Source organism: Bos indicus, chromosome 3, assembly GCF_029378745.1.
Source record: "Bos indicus isolate NIAB-ARS_2022 breed Sahiwal x Tharparkar chromosome 3, NIAB-ARS_B.indTharparkar_mat_pri_1.0, whole genome shotgun sequence".
Taxonomy (NCBI): Eukaryota; Metazoa; Chordata; class Mammalia; order Artiodactyla; family Bovidae; genus Bos; species Bos indicus.
Window position 1 is genome coordinate 58,796,210 of NC_091762.1, and position 27,798 is coordinate 58,824,007.

General features: G+C 40.5%; 1 long non-coding RNA gene across 2 annotated transcripts in view; it reads left to right on the top strand.

The window, feature by feature from the left end:
- The window catches only part of LOC109556117 (uncharacterized), a 113,468-nt gene that overhangs the window by 12,113 nt on the left and 73,557 nt on the right, over positions 1–27,798 (top strand). For both annotated transcript variants that reach the window (XR_011565824.1, XR_011565823.1), the window contains one exon: positions 8,122–8,254. This is a non-coding gene — a long non-coding RNA (uncharacterized lncRNA). The remainder of the gene's footprint in view (positions 1–8,121; positions 8,255–27,798) is intronic.

A 27,798-nucleotide genomic window follows, 5' to 3' on the forward strand; every position in this document is an offset into this window, starting at 1 on the left:
AAGATTTCTGTTATATAGTTTTAAAGGTAAGCCTAGCTATTGAAGCCTTTTTCCTCGGCAGTGGACCACATTGGAAGTAAACAGGAAAGAAGAGCATAATCGGCAAGAAGGCTATGACCCAGCATGCCATTACATTTAGTAGCATTTTAAAGTATGGTTTAATTTTATTCCCCCATTGTTTGTGGTATGCCATCTGGCTTTATTTGTTTTGTTTACTTTGGGTTCAGTTTCCTTTTATTTGTCAAGTTTCTTAAGGTGGAACCTAAGGTCACTGACTTAAGATCTTTTTTCTTTCTATTGTAATCATTTAGTGCTGTAGATTTCCCTATAGATGCTCCAGCTGCATCCCAGAAAATTTGATACATATGCTTTTATTTTCATTCATTTGAAAGGCTTTTCTGATTTCCTTTTTAATTTCAATTTGACTCGGGTTAGTGTGTTATTTAGGATTTGAATATTTGGATATTTTCCAGACATCATTCTAGTTACTTATTTATTTCTAAATAAATAATAATAAATATTCATTTCTAGTTTGATTTCATTGCAGTCTGAAAATAAACTATTTGATTTTTAAAAAATATCTTACACTTTACATTTATATTTTACCTTAAATACTTGTACACGGTTATAATAACTTTTTAAATTCTTACTTATTTTTATTTTACTTATTTTAATTGGAGGCTAATTGCTTTATAATATTGTAGTGGTTTTGCCATACATTGACATGAATGAGCCATGGGTGTACACGTGTTCCCCATCCTGAACCCTCCTCCCCCTCTCCCTCCCCATCCCATTCCTCTGGGTCATCCCAGTGCACCAGCCCTGAGCACCCTGTCTCATGCATTGAACCTGGACTGGTGATCTGTCCAGTTATAATAGCTCTTTTAATATTATCATTTTCTAGTCTCATTAATCCTGTAATTTCTAAGTTTGTTTCTATTGATTACTTTTTCTCCTGATTCTGGATCACATTTTCCTGCTATTCGGCATGTCTAGTAATTTTTTACTTGGAAGCTGAGTGTTATAAATATTATGTTATTGTATTTCCAAACAAATATTGTTTGTTTTCTTTCTTTAAATGGTGTGGTATTTTGCTTTGGCAGGTCGTTAAGTTATATGCAGATTAGCTCGACCCATTCAAGGCCTTATACTTTCCTAGGGCAGGTCTAGAGAACCCTTCACTCAAGAGATAGTTCGGGTTTACTACTAAGATGTGACTCTACTGGTGTCTCTATTGAATGACCTAGGATGTCATGAGGTCTCTCTACTAGTCAATGTCAAATGTCAGGAAGGCAATTTAAAGATGGAGTAGCACAGCTTCCTTGAGAATGTGAATGTTTATCTTTTCTTTTGCCTTTCTTTACTGGAGCAGTGGGTATGAATTCTTTTAATAATATTGATCTATAATGTCAAACTGCTTTCTAGAAGGTCATAACATTTTCTACTTCTATCAACAGTTTAGGAGAGTGCCTGCTTCACAATATCCTTGCCAGTATTGAGTTTATGTTAAATAAAGTATAATACAATCTCTTGGAAGGAATATCATGAAGCCATTAGAATCATGTTTTCTGAAAACTAATAACTTGGGAAAACTCTCAAAACAGTGTTAATTGAACAAAAGAAGTACAAAGAACTCTATACACATCAAGATACCACTTTTATATAAAGATCATATGTATATATATACATTCATTCTTTGTTAATATCATTTATCTGTGGATAATGAGATTATGGGTGATTTTTATATTCTTATTTTTAGTATAACTTTTATACTAAAAACTGCTTTATAATATGAGGTATCTGATAAATGAGTGTATAGTAAAGAAAGGGCTTTACTCAGAACATGGAAATACTCAAGGACAAGAAAATCTACAGACATAGAAATCATGTACCCTTCACAGACTTTAAGTGGAGTCATGTTTTGCAATCTGTGTATTCATTAGGGGTCCTCTGGGAGGAGAGCTGTCTGGGCCACTGAAAATAAAGTCCTACTAACACCAACGAAGATCATGGCATCTGGTCCCATCACTTCATGGGAAATAGATGGGGAAACAGTGGAAACAGTGTCAGACTTTATTTTTTGGGGCTCCAAAATCACTGCAGATGGTGACTATGGCCATGAAATTAAAAGACACTTACTCCTTGGAAGAAAAGTTATGACCAACCTAAATAGCATATTGAAAAGCAGAGACATCACTTTGCCAACAAAGGTCCGTCTAGTCAAGGCTATGGTTTTTCCTGTGGTCATGTATGGATGTGAGAGTTGGACTGTGAAGAAAGCTAAGCACTGAAGAATTGATGCTTTTGAACTGTGGTGTTGGAGAAGACTCTTGAGAGTCCCTTGGACTGCAAGGAGATCTAACTAGTCCATTCTAAAGGAGATAAGCACTGGGATTTCTTTGGAAGGACTGATGCTAAAGCTGAAACTCCAGTACTGTGGCCACCTCATGTGAAGAGTTGACTCATTGGAAAAGACTCTGATGCTAGGAGGGATTGCGGGCAGGAGGAGAAGGGGACGACAGAGGATGAGATGGCTGGATGGCATCACTGACTCGATGGACGTGAGTCTGAGTGAACTCCAGGAGTTGGTGATGGACAGGGAGGCCTGGCGTGCTGCGATTCATGGGGTCGCAAAGAGTTGGACACGACTGAGCAAGTGAACTGAACTGAACTGAACACCTCCTACCTAATTGGGAACTGGCAAAAGTTGTATAACTGGTCAACCAATGACCATGGAAGAGAGGCAACTTTCTGCCTTGAATTGTTGAATTCATTTTGAGTCGTTTGGACCCAATGCATTGTCCTTGGTTTCCATTTTACACTTTAACATGGAATGTATTAGTTAGTTATTAGGACTGTCATAACAAATGATCATAGATTAGAAGTAAACAAAATTTATTTTAATTAAGATTTATTTTCTTACAGTTATAGGATCTAGAAGTCCAAGATCAGTGCATTTGCAGGTTTCTTCTAAGGCATTGTTCCTTGGCTTGCCAGTAGTGATTCTTGTGTCTTCATATGTACATGAATGTTTGTGTCCATTTCTTCTTCTTATAAAGACACTAGACATATTGGATTACTCCAAATTGACTACACCATAATGACCTCATTTTAACTTAATAACCTCTTGAAAGACTCTATTTCTAAATATAGTCACATTATGAGGTACTGCGGTTAGGACTTCAACATACGAATTTTTGAGAGGATACAATTCAGGCCATAAGACTAAGTGTAGCTCTTTCTTCAAATTCCTCATGGATGTAGCAGAGGGAGGAAAACCCATTTCTTTACTCTTCAAGCATAAACTCTGGATCCCAAGTGCTTGATGTTGAACTCTGGCCCTCTCACTTAAGAACTCTTTGACCTGAGGGACTTCCCTGATGGTCCAGCGGTTAGGATTCCTTGCTTCCAATACAGGGGGTGTGGGTTAGATTCCTGGTCAGGGAACTAAGATCACACATGCCTGCCACATGGCATGACCTTAAAAACAAACAAACAAACAAAAAAACCCCCTATTTTTAAAAGTACATTTTTAGAAAAAGAAATAAAAAAAAAAAGAACTGTTGGGCCTGGGATGAGATACCTAGCCTCTCTATATTTCAGTATCCTTCTCTCTCAAATGGGAACAATATAAGCTTATATCTCATGGGTTTGTTGTAAACATTCAGTAATTTAATTTATGAAGATCTTGTAGAATAGTGCTTGTCACATAGCCATATACTAGGTATTCAATAAAGGTTAGCTGTTATCATTACATCAAATTATCTCATTCACGTACCTATCTATTTAACACTGTACTTCATGCAGAAGGTATAGCGATAAACACAAAAGATGTCTCTGTCATCACCAAGGAGGATTTTTGCTCCTGAATCTATGTGCCCTTCTTATTTTTGGCAAGGGAGCTTTTGTTCTTCCTTTATAAATTCTGTGTGGAAATACTTTTCTAAGGGATACTGAGCAATCAGAGCATGCTTGATCTCTCTGCCCTTCCCTCATTATTGGCACTGATTCTTTAATATGATTTGTAGATTTAGGGAGAGAGAAGGTCTGAAAAAGAAACCTGAAGTGATAAATCCTACATCTTTTTGTTATGGTTGCTTCTCCTTTCTCTACCCCAGAAACAACACACATATTTATACCTTTTTAGCTGTACTGGACACATTTTCAAAATCCGCATGCCCAGATTGGGCACCTAGATAATGCTGTCTTGTGAGGTTGCGGTATCTGCTACGTTGAGCAGCCTTTTTAGAATGCTTTGATGACTAAAAATATGGATGATGAATCTGTCCTTTGTGCACCAGCTCTCTCCCCTTCATGTGGAACATGTCTTTTAGGTCCTTTTTCAAGCAAAGACTTGTGCTGATCTACCTCATACATTAATTCTAGCTGTAGTAATACTTTGGGAAAGGAATAGGATCCCAAAATAACCACCAGGAGAAGTGTGTCATGAAAGGTCATGGCAATGGGGCAGAAGATATTGGACAGAAGAGTTCTAAAAATAGGGAGCGAGAGATCAAAGACCCAGCAGTAATGAGGAACCGTTTTGGCTTTGCCTCACACGAGGAGGAGGCAACGTTCCCCAGCCCACTCCTGCGTTCGGCTCGACCTGCCACTCACACCCCGCTGGCAGAACTGCTGGGGCTGGGAGGATGATGAGCACGTTTTTCTGTCCTGGGTGTGAACTGCCTTTGTATCATTTTGATGATAAGTGTATTCAGATAATGCTTAAAAGCATATCAAAATAAGCAACATCATGGAGAATTTTACCTTATTGCCACATTCCTAATATTGCAAGGACATCAGACATTTCTGAGCAGGGATACTTAATTTCACCTTTCTTTTGGAGCAGTTCTTTAGATTTTACAAGCTAGAGTTGATTTTTCATTGTCTCCTGACAACGCACCTGATGATTAAGTGTTTGCAAAGCTAAGCACCGAATTTTATGTGCATGCACTGCAAATTGGGTCAGTGGGTTCAGCCACGTCAGATCCCATCAGCCACTCTGTGTGTTCCGGAGGACCAGGGTATGGGCATGTATAGCTGCAGGTGAAGAAACTGATTTTAAATATGATGTTCAATGTTCTCCCTCCATAGATAGAATTTTGATGATAATGTGGTAGGCAGATTAAAACATTAAAAACACGGGCCCCTTGAATGAATTTTGGGATATGATTTTATGTGTGTGTGTGGTTTTGTTTCCTCATTCCATGAACTAGAGAATCAGAAAGTCTGAGATAAATCCCGTAATCTAGAAATCAGTTTCCTCCACAATAAAATAAGCTTACTGACACTTGGCTTAGAGATGATAAATGTGCGGAAGTGCTTACAAACTGCAGGGCTGTACATGTGTTCCTTTTAAATCACACGGCTGTCAGAGAACTCGTCTGTGCGTTCACGTGGAATCCACCCTTACCTCTTCAAATACGCTTCTTTTCATTCATTCCAAAGCTGTTTACTTCACTCCAGTGTGCTGGGCACAGGGCCAAGCACCAAAAAGCACTCAAAGATGAATCATACCCAGATCCTGCCCTCAAGGAACTTAGTGTAGAAGGAGGCATATAAAACACCGAAAAATGCATTGCTTGGTTTTTAAAATTTAGCATAATTGACTGCATCCTTGAACAAAATACCACATTTAAAAAATGATTTAGCAGTCCCTCTTAAATATTTAAATGATAAAGTCTGTGTTAATGAACATTCATTAGTCTGCTAATAGACTAATGAATATGTGTGCTATTAGTCAAGAATATGGAGAAATGCCTGTGAAACAAAGGTATCCTGACTGAAGACAGGCGATCTGGGGAACTGCAGTGATTAATGATGACTGACAGTGCAGTAATCCCAGCCCTTGTTGAGGGATCACTCTTCATTAGGCTCCCCAAACCACAACTGATCAGGAATTTGATTCTGTCTGGCCCTAAAGCCAATTTCTCCATTTGTTTTGATTCAAGGCTTTCCTAGCCTGAATCCATAAGTAAACTGGTCCTTTTGTTTAACATTTTCACTGCAGTATAGTTAACAAATCTCTGAAAATAGAGACAAAGTTGAGATTTCTCCAGGAGACTGGGAATCCTAAAATTTGTGCAAGGGAAGTGTGCAGTTATAATCCTGAAAATTATGCAATTTGTCATCAGTGTAATGAAAAAAGGATATTTGATAAAATTTTTAGCCCTTTGAAAATCACAACAAAATCTTAACTCTTTTAAAAATCTAGCTTAAAGCACATTCTCGGTCAGGATTATGACTTCAAAAATATGCATTGAATAAGAATATGAAAGGCCTTCTGAAAATACAGGACATGATTTTGATCTTCCTGTAAAAAAAAAAGCTGCTTTAGAGATCAGAAATCTCATCATTCCCTTTTCAGGATAACTGTGAGGGCCTGTGCATTGGTCTTGCGTCAGTCTCTCCTTCAGACATTAATAGATTTAAATCAGTATGGGAGATCTTAAATATGGTCCTGAGGAAAAAGAAGCTATTGTGAGCTCAGAAAAGAGGAATGTTTCATGTAGGGCTTAGAATAATGGTAGAAAACGATTAGGGGTATCTGGGTGCTAGTTAGCACTTAACTAATGAGTTCTGCAGAATGGTGAGAAGAGAAAGGCAAATGCTGTGTGAGCAACAAGTAGAACCTTCAGATGAAGATGCTGATGGTAGGCAGAGGGCTGGGTGAGCTCCTCAGGGCAAGACACTCAACTCAGAGCCAGAATCCTCAGGAAGTTCTTCCACAAGGAGTCCTCCAGCAGACTGGTCACAGTTTCTGACCTACAAGCATTCTGACTAAAATGTCTCAGAAGAAGGAGAGTCTGGATCTGCATCCCATGTCCAGTCACAGCGCATATGGCGTCCTGTATTGCTTAGCTGCCCATTTCCTCTCAGGAAACTGTACTACCAGTATTGCCTTCAATTTCTGCATTCAGTCAGTTCACACAACAGGTATTTATCAAGCCTCTGGATGGCGCAATGGTAAAGAATCCACCTGCCAAGGCAGGAGATGCAGGATCAATCTCTGGTCAGGAAGACCCCCTGGAGGAGGAAATGGCAACCCACTCCAGTATTATTTCTTCGTGGAAAATTCCATGGATAAAGAAGCCTCGCAGGCTACAATCCGTGGGGTCTCAAAGAGTCAGAAATGACTGAGCATGTATGCCTTTCTTTCTTCTTGGTCTCTACCATCTTCTGAGCACAAAGAATCTTTTCATTCCTCTGACTTCTAATTTGTGCTCTTACAAAGTGCAGTGAGCTTCCACAGACCTAAAATGGGGCACCTTCTGCTGGTCAGATCAGCAACGCTGCCCTTAGAGGGTGGCCTCTGGGCCCCAGTGGCCTCAGGCAGGTGTTTACAGTTAAGGATTCACTGATTCTCACTAAGCACCTTAAATGTTATCAGGAGGTCCCAGAAGTTTTTGTCACCAACTGGCCAGTGATTACAACTCTTTCAGACCAATTTACTTTAGGAATAAAAGAGTTAGGATTCATTCATTCCCTGACTTTTCTGGTATCTACTGCTTTAAAACAAAGTATTCCAAAAGATAGTAACCTAAAACAGAAGCCATTAAATTGTATCTTGCGGATTCTGTGAGCCAGTAATTTGGCCAGGACTCAGCTTCTATGGGGAGAAGGCAATGGCACCCCACTCCAGTGCTCTTGACTGGAAAATCCCATGGATGGAGGAGCCTGGTAGGCTGCAGTCCATGGGGTCGCTAAGAGTCGGAAACAACTGAGCAACTTCACTTTCACTTTTCACTTTCATGCATTGGAGAAGGAAATGGCAACCCACTCCAATATTCTTGCCTGGAGAATCCCAGGGACGGGGGAGCCTGGTGGGCTGCCGTCTATGGGGTCACGCAGAGTCGGACACGACTGAACGACTTAGCAGCAGCAGCAGCTTCTTCTGAAAGAAAAAGATTCTTCTGTTCCTCGTGAGGTGACCAGGTCACTTAGTGGTACTCAGCTGGAAGATGGCTGGCCAAAAGGGTCTAAGATGATTTTACTGACAAGTCTGTCACCTTGGTGGGGGTGTGGAATGTGAGCTTAGCGGGGACTGTCTACTGGAGCACCAGCATAGTCTCTGAGTTTACTCTGAGACTGTCTACTAAGACTGTCTACTGTCTCTTGCAGCGCTGTAGTCTTTGAGGAGACAGACTTCATACATGGAGGCTGAGCAAGCATCGCAAGAGAACCAGGGGAAGGCCGTAGGGTGTCACCTCAGAGGCCATGCAACATTACTTGTGCAGTATTCTGTTGGTTACAGGTGAGTCCTAAGGCCATCTCAGACTCAAGAGGAGAGAAACAGGATTTATTTCCAGGTTAGAGGCCACTTTGTAGAAGAGCTTGGGAAAGATTGTTGCAGTTGTTCACTGTTGTTCAGTTGCTCATTCACGTCTGACTCTTTGAGATCCCATGAACTGCAGCACACCAGGCTTCCCAGTCCTTCAGTAGCTCCCAGAGTGTGCTCAAACTCACGTCCATTGAGTTGGTGATGCCCTCTAACCATCTCATCTTTACTGTTGCCGCCCTCTCCTCCTGCCCTCAATCTTTCCCAGCATCTGGATCTTTTCCAGTGAGTTAGCCCTTCGCATCAGGTGGCCAAAGTATTTACAGTCTTCCACTTTGGCATCTGTGTCTCACTTATTTCCTGCTCAGACTGCCTGTCCCTGCTTCTTATCTAGGAGTCAGTTACTGTGTCTACTCAGAAGCTAAACTTCTTCCCTCCCTTTCTTTCCCTTGTCCCTAGTCAAGATGTCCACTCCAATAAGAACTTCCCAGAGACACCTAAACTACAGGACAGAGTAAAATAGGTGCTGGTGGGAACCAGCTGGCGGGAGCCCAGGAGAACATGGGTCAACAAGGAAGGAATAATCATGATGCGAAGAATTAAGAGAGGTCTCACTGGGGAGTTGGCCATTATGCTGAACTTCAGACAAGTAGAATTTTGACAGATTAAGAGTAGGGGAGAAAGAGATGTCATTCCTACATGAGCAGAAGCACATAAGTGTAGAAAGGTGTGTTGTATAAGGAAAAGCTAATACTGCTAAAGAATTCAAACTTCAGACTCTAGTCACTGAGAAGCTAGCTTTTAAAAGCAGTGCTTTAGGAAGATGACTCTGGCAACAGTGTGGAAGATGCCTTGGAGAGGTGAGATCTGAGGAGAAAAAGATGGCTAATCTCTGTAAGGGTTAATATTATCTCCCTTTGAAAGGAAAGGAGAGAGGGTTTTCTCTCTTTTCTGGTCTATAAGAAATAGTAACAGTGACTCTTTCTCCAGACATGGTGGCATGAAGAAGTCTGATTCACCACATTCAGACATGGACACTTCTTTAGCAAAGACTTGTCCAAATGTATTTGGACTGGATACTTGATAGGACTAGTCATCTCCTTGGGATTTCATCTTCCCACCCTCCCTCATCCCAATGAATCTGTACCTCAGCAACCCTTCAATTTCACTGCCTTCAATTTCCCATGTCCACCCCAAACCCTTGCCCTAGTTAAAAAGTCTAGACTTTGTGCTATTTCTTCCGTCATTCCCTCAAACTCTTTGTGGCAACCACAGAGAACTCCTCACCATTCCTGGCATACCATACCCTATTTCACTGCCTTGTCTTTGCATATGATCTTTTCTCTACCCAAAGAATTCTTTTTATCACCTCCTCTTCCACCAGGCAAAATTCCTTGCCATCAATTAATACCAAATTGAAATGTCCCTGTGATGTTGTGTCTTCTACCATAGCATCTGTCCTATTATAGTGTTATGTGCATTTCATGTTTATTTTGTGGATTAGATTGAGCCCTTTAGAGGAATAGACCATACCTCATCGTCTTTGTATCACTAGTGTGTCTCATAGGAGTAGGTGGTCAGGAAATGTTACAGCAAGGAAGGAAGGAAAGTAGGAACTTTGTTAGACTCTTGCTAATTTAAATGTTATAAATGTCAGTCTGTGTCTCTGATCTAGAAATTCTGATACTCTGAGCGAGCAGGGAGCTGTTATCATTCTATGCAGAACAGTGGCATTTAATTCTGCTCAGAAGAAGCTGGATTTCTGTTGACACAAGTTATCGAAGTAATCTGGAGAATTAACCAGTGAAAACCAGAGGTGCCAGAGTGCTAGAGCTCTATTCACAAGCCTTGTTTATTTCTAGCAAACACTTTCCCAGATGTGTCATGAACAGCCTATTGCCGTGTCTCTCACACCCCAGTAACTATTAAAACTGGCAATGTTCTGCCTGGTTTCAAAGCAGCACAGCAGCCCTGTGTAACCTGGGTTCATCAGTAATATTCTCTGAGCTGAAAGGCTGACATTCACAGGTAGTTTAGGTCATTGTCAGCTTCTGTGGTCTCCTTTTAAAACCTAAGGTCACACATTCATAAAAGCCTTCCTGACAGTGTGGATAATAGCAGGGAACTCAGCTTACACATATACTAAGCCCTAAAGTATGCTCCGTGGGCAGAGCTCAGCTTACTTGGGAGAAATTTGTTTGCACAGGGTTTCAGAGCCTGCGTAGATAGGATGTTTTCCCTTTTATCAAGAACACTGCCATGACCTGCTTTATATAACCAAGGCAGTGCTAGCAAGTTGGTAATGGTGGTGTTTTCACTACACGTAGAGTATATAGACTAATGCTACATGTGCCTTCCTAAGCTTGAGATTAATGTAAAGGTGCTCATGGAGGACCTTTAAATTGTACCTGTTTTTTAATTACTCCCTTGGGTTATTTTCTGGTCTTATTAAACAATGGTAGGTAAAGGTGTAACATTTTGCATACTTCTGAGTGAAACGTTTTGATTTAATTTTATGCCTCTCAGTTTAAGTATCAGATGTTTTCACCACTGAGGTGACACATATGTGAAAATGATAATTTTAAAACCTATAAATGATTGGTAATTCATTCCGACACCAAATAATTCTCCCTTATAGCTGTCCTTTGAAGAGGGAGCCCTCCTATTCCATCCAAGGATCACTAAGGTCCTGAAGCAGAGTGATTGGTGAAGGGGGGTCGGGGCGTGAAAAAAGTGGACTTTGGACTGCTCACGGCTGACTTATGTCCTAAAGCTACCACTTATCAATGGGAGCCTCCTGGCCTCAACTTTTCTAGGGATCAGTCCCTCATCACAGATTTGTTGTAGATAAGATGATGTAGCCCTTAGAATATGCTCAGTAAGGGTTAGTTGCTGTCTTTTCTTCCTTGACAGGTCAGTAGGGCTGAGGAGCTCATACTAAGCAGACACGTCAAAGTAAAAAGTTAAGAAACAGTGTCAGTTGGGTATATCCAAAATTAGGATATGTAAATAGGATCCAACTGACTGTAATTTGACTTGCAGATTCTCGGGAACACATTTATTATATCAGTTCTTCTCAGTTCAGTTGCTCAATTGTGTCTGACTTTGTGACCCCATGAATCACAGCATGCCAGGCCTCCCTGTCCATCATCAACTCCCGGAGTTCACTCAAACTCATGTCCATCGAGTCCATGATGCCATCCAGCCATCTCATCCTCTGTTGTCCCCTTCTCCTCCCGCCCCCAATCTCTCCCAGCATCAGAGTTTTTTCCAATGAGTCAACTCTTCGCATGAGGTGGCCAAAGTACTGGAGTTTCAGCTTCAGCATCAGTCCTTCCAGTGAACACCCAGGACTGATCTCCTTTAGGATGGACTGGTTGGATCTCCTCCAAGGGACTCTCAAGAGTCTTCTCCAACACCACCGTTCAAAAGCATCAATTCTTCAGCACTCAGCTTTCTTCACAGTCCAACGCTCACATCCATACATGACCACTGGAAAAACCATAGCCTTGACTAGACGGACCTTTGTTGGCAAAGTAATGTCTCTGCTTTTGAATATGCTATTTAGGTTGGTCATAGCTTTCCTTCCAAGGAGTAAGCATCTTTTAATTTCATGGCTGCAATCACCATCTGCAGAGATTTTGGAGCCCCCAAAAATAAAGTCTAACACTGTTTCCACTGTTTCCCCATCTATCTGCCATGAAGTGATGGGACCAGATGCCATGATCTTAGTTTTCTGAATGTTGAGCTTTAAGCCAACTTTTTCACTCTCCTCTTTCACCTTCATCAAGAGGCTCTTTAGTTCCTCTTCACTTTCTGCCATAAGGGTGGTGTCATCTGCATATCTGAGGTTATTGATATTTCTCCTGGCAATCTTGATTCCAGCTTGTGCTTCTTCCAGCCCAGTGTTTCTCATGATGTACTCTGCATATAAGTTAAATAAGCAGGGTGACAATATACAGCCTTGACATACTCCTTTTCCTATTTGGAACCAGTCTGTTGCTCCATGTCCAGTTCTAACTGTTGCTTCCTGACCTGCATATAGATTTCTCAAGAGGCAGGTCAGGTGGTCTGGTATTCCCATCTCTTTCAGAATTTTCCACAGTTTATTGTGATCCACACAGTCAAAGGCTTTGGCATAGTCAGTAAAGCAGAAATAGGTGTTTTTCTAGAACTCTCTTGCTTTTTTGATGATCCAGCGGATGTTGGCAATTTGGTCTCTGGTTCCTCTGTGTTTTCTAAAACCAGCTTGAACATCTGGAAGTTCATGGTTCACATATTGCTGAAGCCTGGCTTGGAGAATTTTGAGCATTACTTTACTAGCGTGTGAGATGAGTGCAATTGTGCAGTAGTTTGAGCATTCTTTGGGACTGGAATGAAAACTGACCTTTTCCAGTCCTGTGGCCACTGCTGAGTTTTCCAAATTTGCTGGCATATTGAGTGCAGCACTTTCACAGCATCATCTTTCAGGATTTGAAATAGCTCCACTGGAATTCCATCACCTCCACTAGCTTTGTTCATAGTGATGCTTTCTAAGGCCCACTTGACTTCACACTCCAGGATGTCTGGCTCTAGGTCAATGATCACACCATCGTGATTATCTGGGTCATGAAGATCTTTTTTGTACAGTTCTTTTGTGTATTCTTGCCACCTCTTCTTAATATCTTCTGCTTCTGTTAGGTCTCTACCATTTCTGTCCTTTATTGAGCCCATCTTTGCATGAAATGTTCCCTTGGTATCTCTAATTTTCTTGAAGAGATCTCTAGTCTTTCCCATTCTGTTGTTTTCCTCTATTTCTTTGCATTGATCGCTGAGGAAGGCTTTCTTATCTCTCCTTGCTATTATTTGGAACTCTGTAGTCATATGCTTATATCTTTCCTTTTCTCCTTTGCTTTTTGCTTCTCTTCTTTTCACAGCTATTTGTAAGGCCTCCCCAGACAGCCGTTTTACTTTTTTGCATTTCTTTTCCATGGGGATGGTCTTGATCCCTGTCTCCTGTACAATGTCACAAACCTCTGTCCATAGTTCATCAGGCACTCTATCTATCAGATCTAGTCCCTTAAATCTATTTCTCACTTCCACTGTATAATCATAAGGAATTTGATTTAGGTCATACCAGAATGGTCTAGTGGTTTTCCCTACTTTCTTCAATTTAAGTCTGAATTTGGCAATAAGGAGGTCATGATCTAAGCCACAGTCAGCTCCTGGTCTTGTTTTTGCTGACTGTATAGAGCTTCTCCATCTTTGGCTGCAAAGAATAGAATCAATCTGATTTCGGTGTTGACCATCTGGTGATGTCCATGTGTAGAGTCTTCTCTTGTGTTGTTGGAAGAGGGTGTTTGCATTGACCAATGCGTTCTCTTGGCCAAACTCTATTAGCCTTTGCCCTGCTTCATTCTGTACTCCAAGGCCAAATTTGCCTGTTACTCCAGGTGTTTCTTGACTTCCTACTTTTGCATTCCAGTCCCCTATAATGAAAAGGACATCTTTTTTGGGGTGTTAGTTCTAAAAGGTCTTGTAAGTCTTCATAGAACCGTTCAATTTCAGCTTCTTCAGCATTACTGGTTGGGGCATAGGCTTGGATTACTGTGATATTGAATGATTTGCCTTGGAAACGAACAGAGATCATTCTGTCGTTTTTGAGATTGCATCCAAGTACTGCATTTCGGACTCTTTTTTTGACCATGATGGCTACTCCATTTCTTCTAAGGGATTCCTGCCCACAGTAGTAGATACAATGGTCATCTGAGTTAAATTCACCCATTCCAGTCCGTTTTAGTTCACTGATTCCTAGAATGTCAATGTTCACTCTTGCCATCTCCTGTTTGACCACTTCCAATTTGCCTTGATTCATGGACCTAACATTCCAGGTTCCTATGCAGCTCAGGCTGTGCCAATTTTGTGATTCTGTGCTACATTTATAATCACTATTATTTTAAAGGGTTCCTTGACTCTATAGCTTCTTTTTGTTGTTTTTGTTTAGTCATTAAGTTGTGTCTGACTCTGCGACCCTATGGACTGTAGTCCACCAGGCTCCTCTGTCCATGGGATTTCCCAGGCAAGAATAGTGGGGTGGGTTGCCATTTCCTTCTCCAAGAGATCTTCCTGACCCAGGGATCGAATGCATGTCTCCTGCATTGCAGTTGGATTCTTTACCACTGAGCCACCTGGGAAGTCCCTATGGCTTCTTTAGCATCGTCAAAATTTCTGCTGTAGAAATTAAAGGTCAATTAAAGTTCTGTGGGTTTTGGTGAATGGAGCCCCAGCCCAAGTGTCAGTGATGTAAAGTTTGTCTGTATTTACAAAATGTTACTTAATCACTCCTCCAAGGAGACAAGAATAAGTTCATTTAATCCATATGATTAAATGAGAAATAAGAAATTTATCTCTTAAATAGTTAAACATAAAATATTTTCAAAGTTTCTTTTATTAAAATTAGTCAAAGACATCCTCTGTTCTCCCAACTCCTTTCTTTATATTTGATTTCTGAAGCTTTTGACACTTTTTAAAGTAAAAATTCAAAACACAAAGAAAACACCATAGGTATGTGGCTCAGTATCTAAGGGTCAGGCTTACAGAAAGCAAACAAGAACAGCCCTTGATGATGGAAGCAGAGACCAAAACGTCTTCCATGTTCTACTTCATGATCTCAGTCTGAAACAAGAAATCTAGAGGAATGGCATAGTCCCCAGACCAGAAGCATGTTAGTCAGGTCAGTGCTCTGGCTTCAGTCCCGATCTGCTGAATGAGTTCCTCGGTTTCTGTGGTAGTCTTAACGATTGAGGTAGACACAGCAATTCTGTGGTAGGCTTACCAAGCCTTCCAGGTGATTCTGATGATAATAACATTTGAGAACCATTAGTCTAGAACAGATTTTGAAAAGAGAAAAACAGAACCTTCAGAGTGTCACTGTGATAAAAAATTTTATTTCATGCTTGAAGAGAAACAAAAAAATTAGCAGTCTGTATAGTCCTTAGATAAATATACCTTTAGGCTAAAGAGCTTTCTGAAAGCCAGTATCACTAAAAGAATGGCACTGTTTGGAAGACTCTCAGAAATCAGTTGTCATAACTTACTGCTTTGATTCAGAAACATTTTAACTGCCAGAGTGAGATTATAATCTACAAATATTCTATGGAAATACTCCCATGAAAGTAATTATATACAGAAGACATTTAATACTCAGGTATTTTTAGGGTGCTCTGGGTTACACAGAATGAAAAATGTTTCCTTCTTGAGAAGTCTTGCAAGAAGAGAACGTGTGTAAGCCAATGCGCTGCAGGACTTATATAATATTTGAACTACGTATACAGGACATATAATATGTGAAAGTGTAATTATGAATTTCCAAAAGAGGATATTCTCTTTTGTGTATGGTGGTTCTCTTCATTTCTGATATTTTCCAGACTTGTTTGACCATGGAAGCCTTTTCTGTGGAGGGTCCTTTTTGACAGAATTCTGCAGAATCTATCTTGGGAAATGCTGATATGAATTAGAAAATGACAGAATTTCTGTCTTGGAGCTATTTCTAGAAATCAGTCAGTTGAATTCCTTAGTTCTAAGCACCTGGCTCACCCCAAGTCAGAGAGCTAGTTATTCCAGAGCCACTTGTAACCTCTAGTTCATGCTACTATCCTTGCAAATATGAGAATCTTCTTCAAACATCAAATTTCATGGATCAACACCCATTTCCTGCATACATATACATTGATGTAAATAGGTAAAATATTTTATACCTGTCAGTTACAAAGTATCCTAACCAGGGGCAATGCCACAAACTTCAGAGTCAGAGTCTGGCTCCATCATCTCCTGCTAGTAAAAGCAAATGGTGAGTTAACTAAACTCTACAAGCCTCAGTTTCTTGGGGTAACAGTTGTACCTACCTTCTGGGTGCTAACAAGAGGTAAACAAAAATAATCTGGATGGCATAGCACTGTGCTAGCCACACTGAAAATGTTCAGTAAATATTAGACACAGCTTTGTTGACTGAATTTAAAATGTGCAATGATAAAAAATTACAGCCAAGTCCACAATTCATTTAAAAGAATTTGCAATTTTATTAAATCAAAATAGATTGTACATGCATTTTGGGGACAAAATATTGTAAGTGGGTGCAAAACATTTATTCATTCTACAATGTTTGATGTACAAATCAATTTCCAGATCCTTTGCAGTAACTCTGTAACATTTAGGGTTTACCAACTACAGGTTAAGAACCAATGGCCTGTGTCAATGCACTTTTTAAAAATTAATTAATTAATTTTAATTGGAGGATAATTACAATATTGTTATAGTTGTCAATGCATTTTCATCTAAAAATAGATTGTTTAAAAACATGGACATGAAGAAAGGGCCTTCTGCCTTCTTTGTCCCCTTATTTCTGTATTTAAATTCCCTTGCAGTTGATTTTTTATGGGTCTCTTTGGGCATGTTCAAAACCCATTTCGTGTGATCTGATCTTCTGTAGACCTGAGCAGCTGGCCAGCATCTTCTTCACAGTAATATTTTATCCCAAGTAAAACCTCTTCCGAAAGAAAGCACTCTATCAATCAGCTAACAACATTACGTGACTAGCATTTGAGTAGATATCTATGGGTAGATAGAAGGTGTTTGAAACCTCTTTTATCACTTGAAGGAACTTACAATGTAGTTGAAGGAGCAAATTTATCACTTGGGAATATGCAAGTGCTCTACTGATGGTACTGGCTGAAAGTGGCACTTTCTGAAAATGTTCAGAAAAGGGCAAAATCAGTGGAGGAGAATATTTGCAAAGCTCCATGAAGGCACGTTGAAATGCAAAAATATTGAATTAAGAATCAAGATTTAGGTTCTAGTCCAGGCTTTGAAACTATTAACAATTGGGCTAGATTTTTACTTTTCTAGATATTAGTTTTCTTACCTATAAAACGAACAATTGGATTGGGCTCTGACTGCTCCCCCTGAAGATGGGAGACCTGTATCCTCAATGTGCATCTTCATATTGATCACTCACACAGCCCTCTGAGAGAGGTACTATTCAGAGATGGTAGCCCCGCTTTTCAGATGCGGTCACGGAGGCTAGCGAGGTTGTGTCATCTACTGCAACCTAGCTAATAAGAGACTGTTCCAGTACTCCCACTCAGGTTTTCCCCATTCTGGCCTCTTTTCTCTTAACCACAAGGCCATTTTTTTCCTTTGAGGGGATGGGAAAGGGTTTAAGCTGGCTGGACCTTCTGAGATGGGTAAGGGCAGATATAGAGTTACACTGTGTGTCTAACTCAGTCCCCAGAGTACATAGTAATTTATAGTGCAGCTCCCTCCCTAAGTCCCAGAAAGCCTATAATATGAGGTTATTTCTGTCCCCAAACACCAGCATTATTATGGAGATCAGCTGAGCACAAACTATTTGTTGCTTATTCATTAACCTCTTCTTTTTTAAGTGTTTCTTTTTTTCATTTTTTAATTCTTTGGTCATTTAAAAATTGCTTTTTTCTAAGTTCTCTTTGATTTCTCAAATAATGCTCTTCCTATTGTTTCTGTACACATACAGAAAGACTATTTTCTCTCTTACGAACCATTAGCCTGTAAATAATCACTATTATCACATGATGTTTAGACTTTTAATAAAACACTGCCTGACTTTCATTTGTTTTTGCTCCACTAACAGTTCAGAACCCTTCTAGCTGTGATGTTTTTCTCTAATTAATGCTGTTTGCCTTCTATCCTTACATGGTCTGCTTGAATCTGTCTGGAGATGGAAAAGCCTATGATAGTAATCATGGACTTTACTGAGTGCTTACTTTGTTTTGGATACTATTTGTGAATGAAAAATGTTACCTGCCATGTCAGTAAAAAAGGGCTGTTGCAACCATCATGCCATCACATTACAACCAACCGGATGGTGAGCCCTGAGGGAATTCAGGATAGAAATATAACGCCCACATTAAATCATCAGACACTGTAGGCACCACCCCGCCCCCAGCCTTGCACCTTGAGGACACTCAAGATGAGAAAACATAGGATACTGGCCCCAAACAGCTGAGGTGCATATCAAAGGCATGATTTCGGTGAGCCAAGAATCTTGTATCTTCTACACAGAAATGTGCTAAAGTCCTTAACTTGAGGTATCAGATTTTTTTTTAGTTGACAGCAATCTTTTGATGTTCTGATTACCTGATCTTTGTTGCAAAAACTCCTGTATATTTTTTGCCTGTTTGGGGCAGTTTCTCAGGGTTATCTGAGATTCTGGGTCCCGGGGTTAAGTCCTTAGTTTTGACCTAACTCTCAACTTTTAGTGTGTACTTTTTTTCAGTCTATTAATCCATAGTCAAGGTGTCTTATGTATAATCTTTACAACCACCCCTAATAGAAGCTAGGAACTGCTATTGTTCCCATATTACAAATAAGGAAATGGATACAAATAAGAACATTGAGATGAAAGTAATTTGTCCAAAGTTGCTGAGTCAATTTAGCAAGGTCAAGTCAAACTCAAGAGTTTGGCACCAAAACCTAAGCCCTTAATCTTGAGACTACACTTTTGTCTTTTCAAAGGAAAGAAGTAGGATGTATATGTGGGAGGATCAGTTATCTCCTCTTCTCGTGGTTAAGATTGAGCTGGTTTAGAAGGAGTTTATTTGAGCAATGTAGGAAGATTATTTAGGGTAGGATAATATTAGCAGCAAGGAAAGGAAATTAAGAAAGGGAACATTTTGGATCTACATTTACATCTCATAGACACCTCTCTTCTGAATGGAGGGCTGTTTCCTGACCAGTTTTCCTAGTGAAAGAAGCTATTCACAGCTGCGGAAAGCAGGCCCCATGGCTGGCAGGATTGGACCATCACCACTATCGCAGTTGGTAGTAAGAGTGGGAGACGGTAATAGCTTACTGTCATTTCTAACATTTTAATAATTGCCAGAATAAAAATTGATCCTTATCTTTAAAAAAATCAAGAAAGGCTTCAGAAAATTACTTCCTCCGGCTTATCACCTCTGCTGCCTTATTGTCATAATGAAATCATGTCTCATATTTTCTTTCCCCTCTGCTAATAGCAAGGCTTTAAATTATTAAAGGAGAGGGATGTCAAGGCTTCTGCTTTGCTGTTTCTCTCCTCTCTGCTTTGAGACTAGGTTGACTCTTTGGGCTTTCCTGTTGCTGCCCTGCAAAGGTTCCTTCTCTGTTGGGCGTCACGTCCCAGCCTTGCTTCGTGTCTGCAGACATGCAGGGCAGAGTTTAGGCTGCTGAATGGAGCAGAGGAATGTTTGAGTGGCAGGGGCAGGGGGTTGTTGACTTTACCTAAAATATTTTCTGAAAATAGCTCATACAGTGTTATGTTTTGTAGCTCCCTCCGCTCTTCTGTGACCCCCACTTTTAAATAAATGTGTAGAGTTATGGTGTGTACAGAGGAAGTTAGAAAATGAACCCCACTGTTCCTATCTCCACAGGCATCTGTGCGGGTGGGACAGGGTGAATGGGCTCTTTGGGAATTCTAAAGGGAATCCTCCAGAGCCAAATTCCTCAACCAGGGCAAACTTCCATCAGCTGTGTAAATAGTGTGGCAGCGTGAGGAGGCCACAGGCAGCTTCCTGACAGTCAGCTACTGTGCCCAGGTAGTTCAAAGGATTCATGTTCCATCCTGAGCTTGCAGGATGTGAGTTGAATCTTGTAGTCCCTGATGAGTGGGTGGATGGGTAGAAATGTTCTCTGTACTTTTATTTAGGAGGGAAGGCAAGTCTGATGGTGATAGATAGGGCTGACTGATAAAGCCACAATGAAAAGAGGGCTTCTGGGTATCTGAGTGAAGGAAAAAAAGGAAAAAACCTCTGGAAACTGGGGACAGAATTGGATACTCATAAGCAGACGTTTATCTCAGCTCAAGAAATTCCTGGGACCAGGCTTAGGACACTGTGCTCTGAAGTTATTTATTTAACTGTTCTTTGGAGCGGGAACTTAAATGCACTTCGTGTACCTAGTTTCTTTTCCCCACAACATCTGAAAGAAGGCAGCGCCCTGGAGGCTTCCTGTTCTGAGGCAGTGCCAGCTGCCCATGCCTGTGCCTCTGCAGGGTGCTGGTTTGCAGCTGCATTAACCTCAGCTCTTCCTCACGCACAAATCTGGATGCTCGCCTCAGCTCCTGGATCTGCAGTCATTTTAGTGTTTTTATGCTTATTCTGCAGGCTTCATCACTCTGACATCCAATTTGTTTGTTTAGCTCAAATGAACGGGCATGGAGACAAAACAGCTAGGTATAAGCAGTCCTCTGTGTACATCTGTACATAATGCACTCCTAAAAATATACACTAATTCACAAAACTCAAATCATAGACTTATGTATTGTAAACAGCATTCTAGGACCAAAGAACTTAAAGTACTAGAAAATCCCTAAATATATCTTGTTTTCACAGTTAGTTTTTGATTGTATATTTCTAGCATTTTGTCTGAGCTCTTTAGTTTAATGCTTTCCCTCACCACTGGATATAGGGAGTACTGGCTGAAGTCCAACCATCCTCCAGTGGAGACCAAAGTGTGTCTGCTTTTGGCTTGGCCATTCATTGTTTTCTGTTTTCATCAAAATTGTATTAATTTATGAGCTCTATCCTTATCAATAGTACCAGTATTTGTTTTTCCATTTTCAGTCCCACTTTTATTGATATATATGGATAAAAAGGATAAAATCCATCAAGATATTCAAATAATTACTTAAACAAATATTCTTTTTTATTGAAGCATAGTTGTTTACAATATCATGTTAGTTTCAGATGTACAGCGTAGTGATTCAGATTTTCTCTTTGCAGATTATATTTTATTATAGGTTATTACAAGGTATCATCCCTGGGCTATGCAATAAATCCTTGTTGCTTATCTACTTTATGTACAATATAAACAAGTACTCTTTTACAAAAATATCACCATACTTCCAAAGAGAACAACTATATCTGCCATTATCCATTTATCCATGCCCAGTTTAAGTGCTATGTTTCTCTTTTCTTTAAAATTCTCTCAACTTGCCTCAGCCATTCCAGGAATGACCAGATACCAGTGTGAATGCAGCTGTGGATATGTTTTCTCGAAGTGAGCAACTTTCTGACATTGGTCAATGGCCCCAAACCGCAGGAATTGATGGAAGATAATTTTAGAGGCAGTTGCTTGTTTCCTATGTGCTTTATGAACAACTCTGCCTCAAACTGTTCTGAGAGGTCTATCATCCAGGTAGACCTCAGAGTATCTTTTGTATATTGTAGTTGTTTTCTTCAAGACAGTAGACTGTTTGAACTGTTGTTTTCTTCTTACTGTTAAGGTTCAAATGTGTTAGACATGCATACAGATAGTTGTGACTAAGAATTTAATTAAGAGAGACTCCAGAAAGGATGGAAGAAATGGAAACCAATAGGAAATCCAGATCATTTTTTTGTCTTTTGTTAGCACATTTACAGGTTCCTTGTGAGGATATGGAACAACAGACTGGTTCCAAATCGGGAAAGGAGTACATCAAGGCTGTATATTGTCACCCTGCTTATTAACATATATACAGAGTGCATCATGCAAAATGCTGGGCTGGATGAAGCACAAGGTGGAATCAAGATTGCCGGGAGAAATATCAATAACCTCAGATACACAGATGACACCACTCTTATGGGAGAAAGTGAAGAAGAACTAAAGAGCCTCTTGATGAAAGTGAAAGAGGAGAGTGAAAAAGTTGGCTTAAAACTCAACATTCAGAAAACTAAGATCATGGCATCTGGTCCATCACTTCATGGCAAATAGATGAGGAAACAACGGAAACAGTGGCTGACTTTATTTTGGGGCGTTCCAAAATCACTACAGATGGTGATTGCAGCCATGAAATTAAAAGATGCTTGCTCCTTGGAAGAAAGGTTATGACAAACCTAGACAGCATATTAAAAAGAAAGAGACATTACTTTATCAACAAAGGTCCATCTAGTCAAAGATATGATTTTTCCAGTAGTCATGTATGGATGTGAGAGTTGGACTAAAAAGAAAGCTGAGTGCCGAAGAATTGATGCTTTTGAACTGTGGTGTTGGAGAAGACTCTTGAGAGTCCCTTGGACTGCAAGGATATCCAACCAGTCCATCCTAAGGGAAATCAGTCCTGAATATTCATTGGAAGGACTGATGCTGAAGCTGAAACTCCAATACTTTGGCCACCCGATGTGAGTGAAGAACTGACTCATGGAAAAGACCCTGATGCTGGGAAAGATTGAAGGCGGGAGGAGAAGGGGACGACAGAGGATGAGATGGTTAGATGGCATCACCAACGCAATGGATATGAGTTTGAATATGCTCCAGGAGTTGGTAATGGACAGGGAAGCCTGGTGTGCTGCAGTCCATGGGATTGCAAAGAGTCGGACACGACTGAACAACTGAGCTGAACTGAACTGTGAGGATAATCCAGTGATATAATATATTAAACTGGAATTCATCTACATTTTAATATCACACAAAAATAGATCTGAGAAGCAATGTGGTAGTATTAGTAACAGCACAGACTTTGAAGGAAGACAGAGAGTTTGGATCTACCACTTTCTAACTGTATGACCTTAAGTGAGTTATTTAACCTTGCTGAGCTTCAGCATCCTCATTCATAAAATGGGTATAATTATGTCCACCTCTCAAGGCCATGTTAACTTAAAAAAATGTACAACTTGAAAGTTGAGAAGTCTGTTTTATTTGGCAGACTTTCTGAAGACTTCAAACCCTGGAGGCAACCTCTCAGAATTGTTCAAAGGGACTGTTTGGAAGTAGTAAGGGAGAAGCCACGAGATATAGTTTTTGCAACAAAGAACAGGCAGTAAAGACATCAAAATATTCCTGTTAAATCAAGACAACCAGATATTTCAAGTTAATGAATTTAGCACTTTTTTTATGTATGGGAAGATGCAAGAGTCTGAACTCATGGGAACCCTCCTTTGATATGCACCTCAGCTATCTGGGGCCAGTATCTGTCTTATCCTGAGTCCCCTCAGGGTGGACCGTGGGGGTGGCTGCAGTGACCTAAGGCTTGGCAGTGGGGCAGCTTGTTCACCTCTATCCTGACTTCCTTCAGGGTTTACTGTTGGGGCTGCTGTAATGGATTGATGGCTTGCAACAGCCTTTGTTTACTGATACGGCGGCAACATTTTTCATTCACAGTCATTATAAAGATTAAACCTATATTTAAAAAAATTCTGTGATCTCATCCTGTGTTAGTCAACCAACATAGGTTTGCTTAAAGATTTCCTTGCTGTGGTCTAAAAACCTGTGTTTCTTCATTTCATCTTTAACAGCTAGCTATTGGCCAAATAAAAACACTAACTGTCATGAAGAGGGAACGGAGGATGGCTGAGGGCACGTGTGTGCAAGTGTATTTTGGGCTTAGACCAGGTGGGCCTGAGTGGTGGTGCCATCATTTTCTCTCTGTTTGTGGGTGGCTTTTCGTAAATCAGTGTTAGCTGAGTTCTTCAAAAAGATTGGAATGCTATTGATCTAGCCTTCATATCCTCACATCTTATCACCATTTATCTGGATATACGATGTGAGAAGTTTTTTGGAGATTGAGATATGAGGTGACATAAACCACCTGTTTTCTTGTGACAGAATTCCAAATCAGATAACTGGAAATAGAACTTGGAGAGGAGGTTTTAGAGGGTAGAGAATTCTGATTTCCTCAGAATCTAAGTAGTTAGGGGGCTGACGAAACACTTGAAACCGAGTCACATAGACTCTTGCATGTACAATCTGTAAGCTTTTAGAATTATTTACTCTTGGTTTCTTTTTAAAGGTCATGACACAGCGATAGTTTGTCAGACTCTTCCATAAATACTAGTCTCATTTGAAAACACTAGTTACTCATATCAGATTCCTTACAAATTATGAACCAGATTCAGGTCCCGGAGTGAGGAGACCTGGATTCAAATCCACTCTCTGCCATTTATTAGCTCTATGACCTTGGGTGAAAATATTCTTGAATCATTCTCAGTTGATTCATTTGTAAAATGTGTATATCAATACCTACATTAGTGAGTTGTTTTGAGAATTAAATGAAAAAATGTTTAAAAAAATTTTTGTAAGCTCTCCCACTGCAATAAAGAGTCTAAGTAATACAGTAGATCATCACAGGATTCTGCTATATCCTGTAAAGCAGGGGTCCCCAACCCCAGGTCATGGACCAGCACCAGTCAATGGCCTGTTAGGAACCAGACTACAAACGAGGAGGTGAGTGGCCAGGGGGGCACGTGAAGCTTCCTCTAGATTTTCAGTCACTTTTGTGGCTCAGCTGGGAAAGAATCCACCTGCAACATGGGAGACCTCGGTTCGATCCCTGGGTTGGGAAGACCTTCTGGAGAAGGGAAAGGCTACCCACTCCAGTATTCTGGCCTGGAGAATTCCATGGTCTGTATAGTCCATGGAGTCGCAAAGAGTCAGACACAGCTGAGCAACTTTCACTTTCACTTTCCTTCTCCATCCCCATCTCCTTACTACCTGAGCTCGGCCTCCTGTCACGTCAGCAGTAGCATAATAAATATAATGTGCTTGAATCATCCCCAAACCATTACCCCACCCCTGTCCATGGAAAAGTTGTCTTCCACGAAACTAATCCCTGGTGCCAAAAAGGTTGGGGACGGCTGCTGTAAGACATAAACAAAAGAACAGACAAAGATCTATATAGCATCATTTGCTAATGTCTGAGCCCCTTGGACCGCAAGGAGATCCAACCAGTCCATCCCAAAGGAGATCAGTCCTGGGTGTTCATTTGAAGGACTTATGTTGAAGCTTAAACTCCAATACTTTGGCCACCTGATGCGTAGAGCTGACTCATTTGAAAAGACCCTGATGCTGGGAAAGATTGAGGGCAGGAGGAGAAGGGGACGACAGAGGATGAGATGGTTGGATGGCATCACTGATTCAATGGACATGGGCTTGAGTGAACTCCAGGAGTTGGTGATGGACAGGGAGGCCTAGCGTGCTGCGATTCATGGAGTCGCAAAGAGTTGGACATGACTGAGCGACTGAACTGAACTGAGACTAATAACGAGGAATATAAACAAGTGTCTGTGACATACTTATTTTTAATGTAACACTTTCCTATGAAATATTAGGGCAAGGGCCAAGGCTAAGAAATATTTAGGTTTCCCACAACAACTTCCCTTCCAGGAAATGGTACGTAAGAGCAAGATGATAAAAAATTTCCACTTTAGCACACAGAGCATTTCTTCTGTTGCTTAGAAGGACTTTATATTTTTAAAAGGAAAGTTAGTTTAGCCTAAGTTCTAAAGAGCCTCCTTAAAAAAAATTTTATTCTTGAAGAAATAAAAAGGCTATCACTTAGGAAAAGTATAGCTGTTTGAGCCCATCAAGTTGTGACTTGACTGTGGCAAGAGAATGAACGTTTCTTAAAGTCCTACATCTCTATTCTTTTAAAAAATATGTATTTATTTGGCTGCATGGGGTCTTAGTTGCCGGATCTTCATTGTGTCACATGGGATCTTTCACTGCAGTGCATGGACTCTCTCGTTGTGACTCGCAGGCTCCAGAGCATGCGGGCTTCAGTAGTTGCTCAGTGCGCAGCTCAGGCTTAGTGCCATTTCCTTCTCCAAGTTGCCCCACAGCATATGGGATCTTAGTTCCCAGACCAGGGCTCAAACCTGTGACCCCTGCATTGCAAGACAGATTCTTAACCACTGGACCACCAGGGAAGTCCCATACACCTTGATTCTTGGATGAGGAGTGGCAACATGCTTAGGGACCATCAGTCTTCATTTAGTCATAATGAATAATAGGGAAAAACCACTAAATGTGTTCTGGTTCGTCATTCAGCTGATAAGTATGCTTAAGAGTTTATTATGTACAAGGAGTTGCTAGGGTTTATAGTGGGTACAGGAGGAGGGCATTGGGGGTAGTTGTGCAAAGATGTATGAGTTACAGTTGGATCTCAGAGAAGCTTAGACTCATGTGGAGGAATGGAGTATACATAAACCTATCACAAGATACAAAGGGTAGTTTCATGTCAGACTGCAGAATGTATGATAGTTCAGAGGAGTGAGAGGTCATTTTCATTTGGGGAATCAGAAAAGAATTAATGAAGGAAGGTGTGTTTGAGCCATGTGTTGAGGCATAGTTGTCTTTGCACAAGTGGAGTAAGGAAGAGTGAGTATTTGTGGTATAGGAGAAATCAAGACCAAGACCCCAGAGTGGGTAAATGAAAGAAGCATGAGGAGAAGAGAGGGAAATAAGACTGAAAAGTTTGAACCCTGGGTCAAAGGGAAAAGGAACATTGTATATCAGAAAGAGCAGTGACTTGGTTTAAAATAGGAAGGTATTGTATTTCCTTGTTTCTAAGAGTCACATTGTTCTTCCTCATTTTAATGTTTTTAAAATAAAAAAAAAATCTTGCAATCGATATGTATATTTAGTGTAATATTTCTTTATTGCCTAAAAAAGTTGTTAAATCAATGGTATATCCACAATTGATGGAAATACTTTAATATTTTATAATTGTAATTATTTCATATGCAAATCCACACAAATCCACTTTATAGGCTTTTCAGAGAAATAAGTAAAATAATGTGTGCAGCACTGGTCACATAATGGGTTCAATAAACTTCATTTCAGTTCAGTTCAGTCACTCAGTTGTGTCCGACTCTTTGCGACCCCATGAATTGCAGCACTCCAGGCCTCCCTGTCCATCACCAACTCCCGGAGTTCACCCAAACTCATGTCCATTGAGTCGGTGATGCCATCCAGCCATCTCATCCTCTGTCATTCCCTTCTCCTCCTGCCCCCAATCCCTCCCAGCATCAGAGTCTTTTCCAATGAGTCAGCTCTTCACATGAGGTGGCCAAAGTATTGGAGTTTCAGCTTTAACATCAGTCCTTCCAAAGAATACCCACAACTGATCTCCTTTAGAATGGACTGGTTGGATCTCCTTGCAATAAACTTACTGTTTTTAAAAAATAAAGTTGAACTAACTCTGATAGGCAAGGGAAAAGTATAGAAGGACTTCAAAAAGAGAGAGGTGATCAATCAAACTGTGACATCCAAATTGCTAATAATTTTAAGAAGCAGTTTTTGGGAAGAGCCCATCTGGGACACTATTACAGTAGTCTAGGCAAGAGTTAGTGAAGAGCTAATCTAGGGGAGAACTAGCAAGAGTGAACATGACCTGTGCCTCGCCTTGGAAACACCATTAACAGGATTTGCTAAGCAATAGCATGCCGCAAAGGAAGAAGCAGACATGATGGAGAGGTTTGTACAGAAATAGAAGATATGGGGTGTGATATTGTGATTTATAAGAAAAAAACATGTACTTGGTCGTTCAGATGATCAAAACACATTGGTGGTGCTCAGTCATGTCCCACTCTTTGCAGCCCCATGGACTGTAGCCTGCCAGGCTCCTCCATCCTTGGAACTTTCCAGGCAAGAATACTGAATTAGGTTGCCATTTCTCACTCCAGGAGCTCTTCCCTCCCCAGGGATCAAACCCACATCTCCTGTGTCTCCTGCATTGCCCCATGGATTCTATACCACTAATGCCCCCTGGGAAG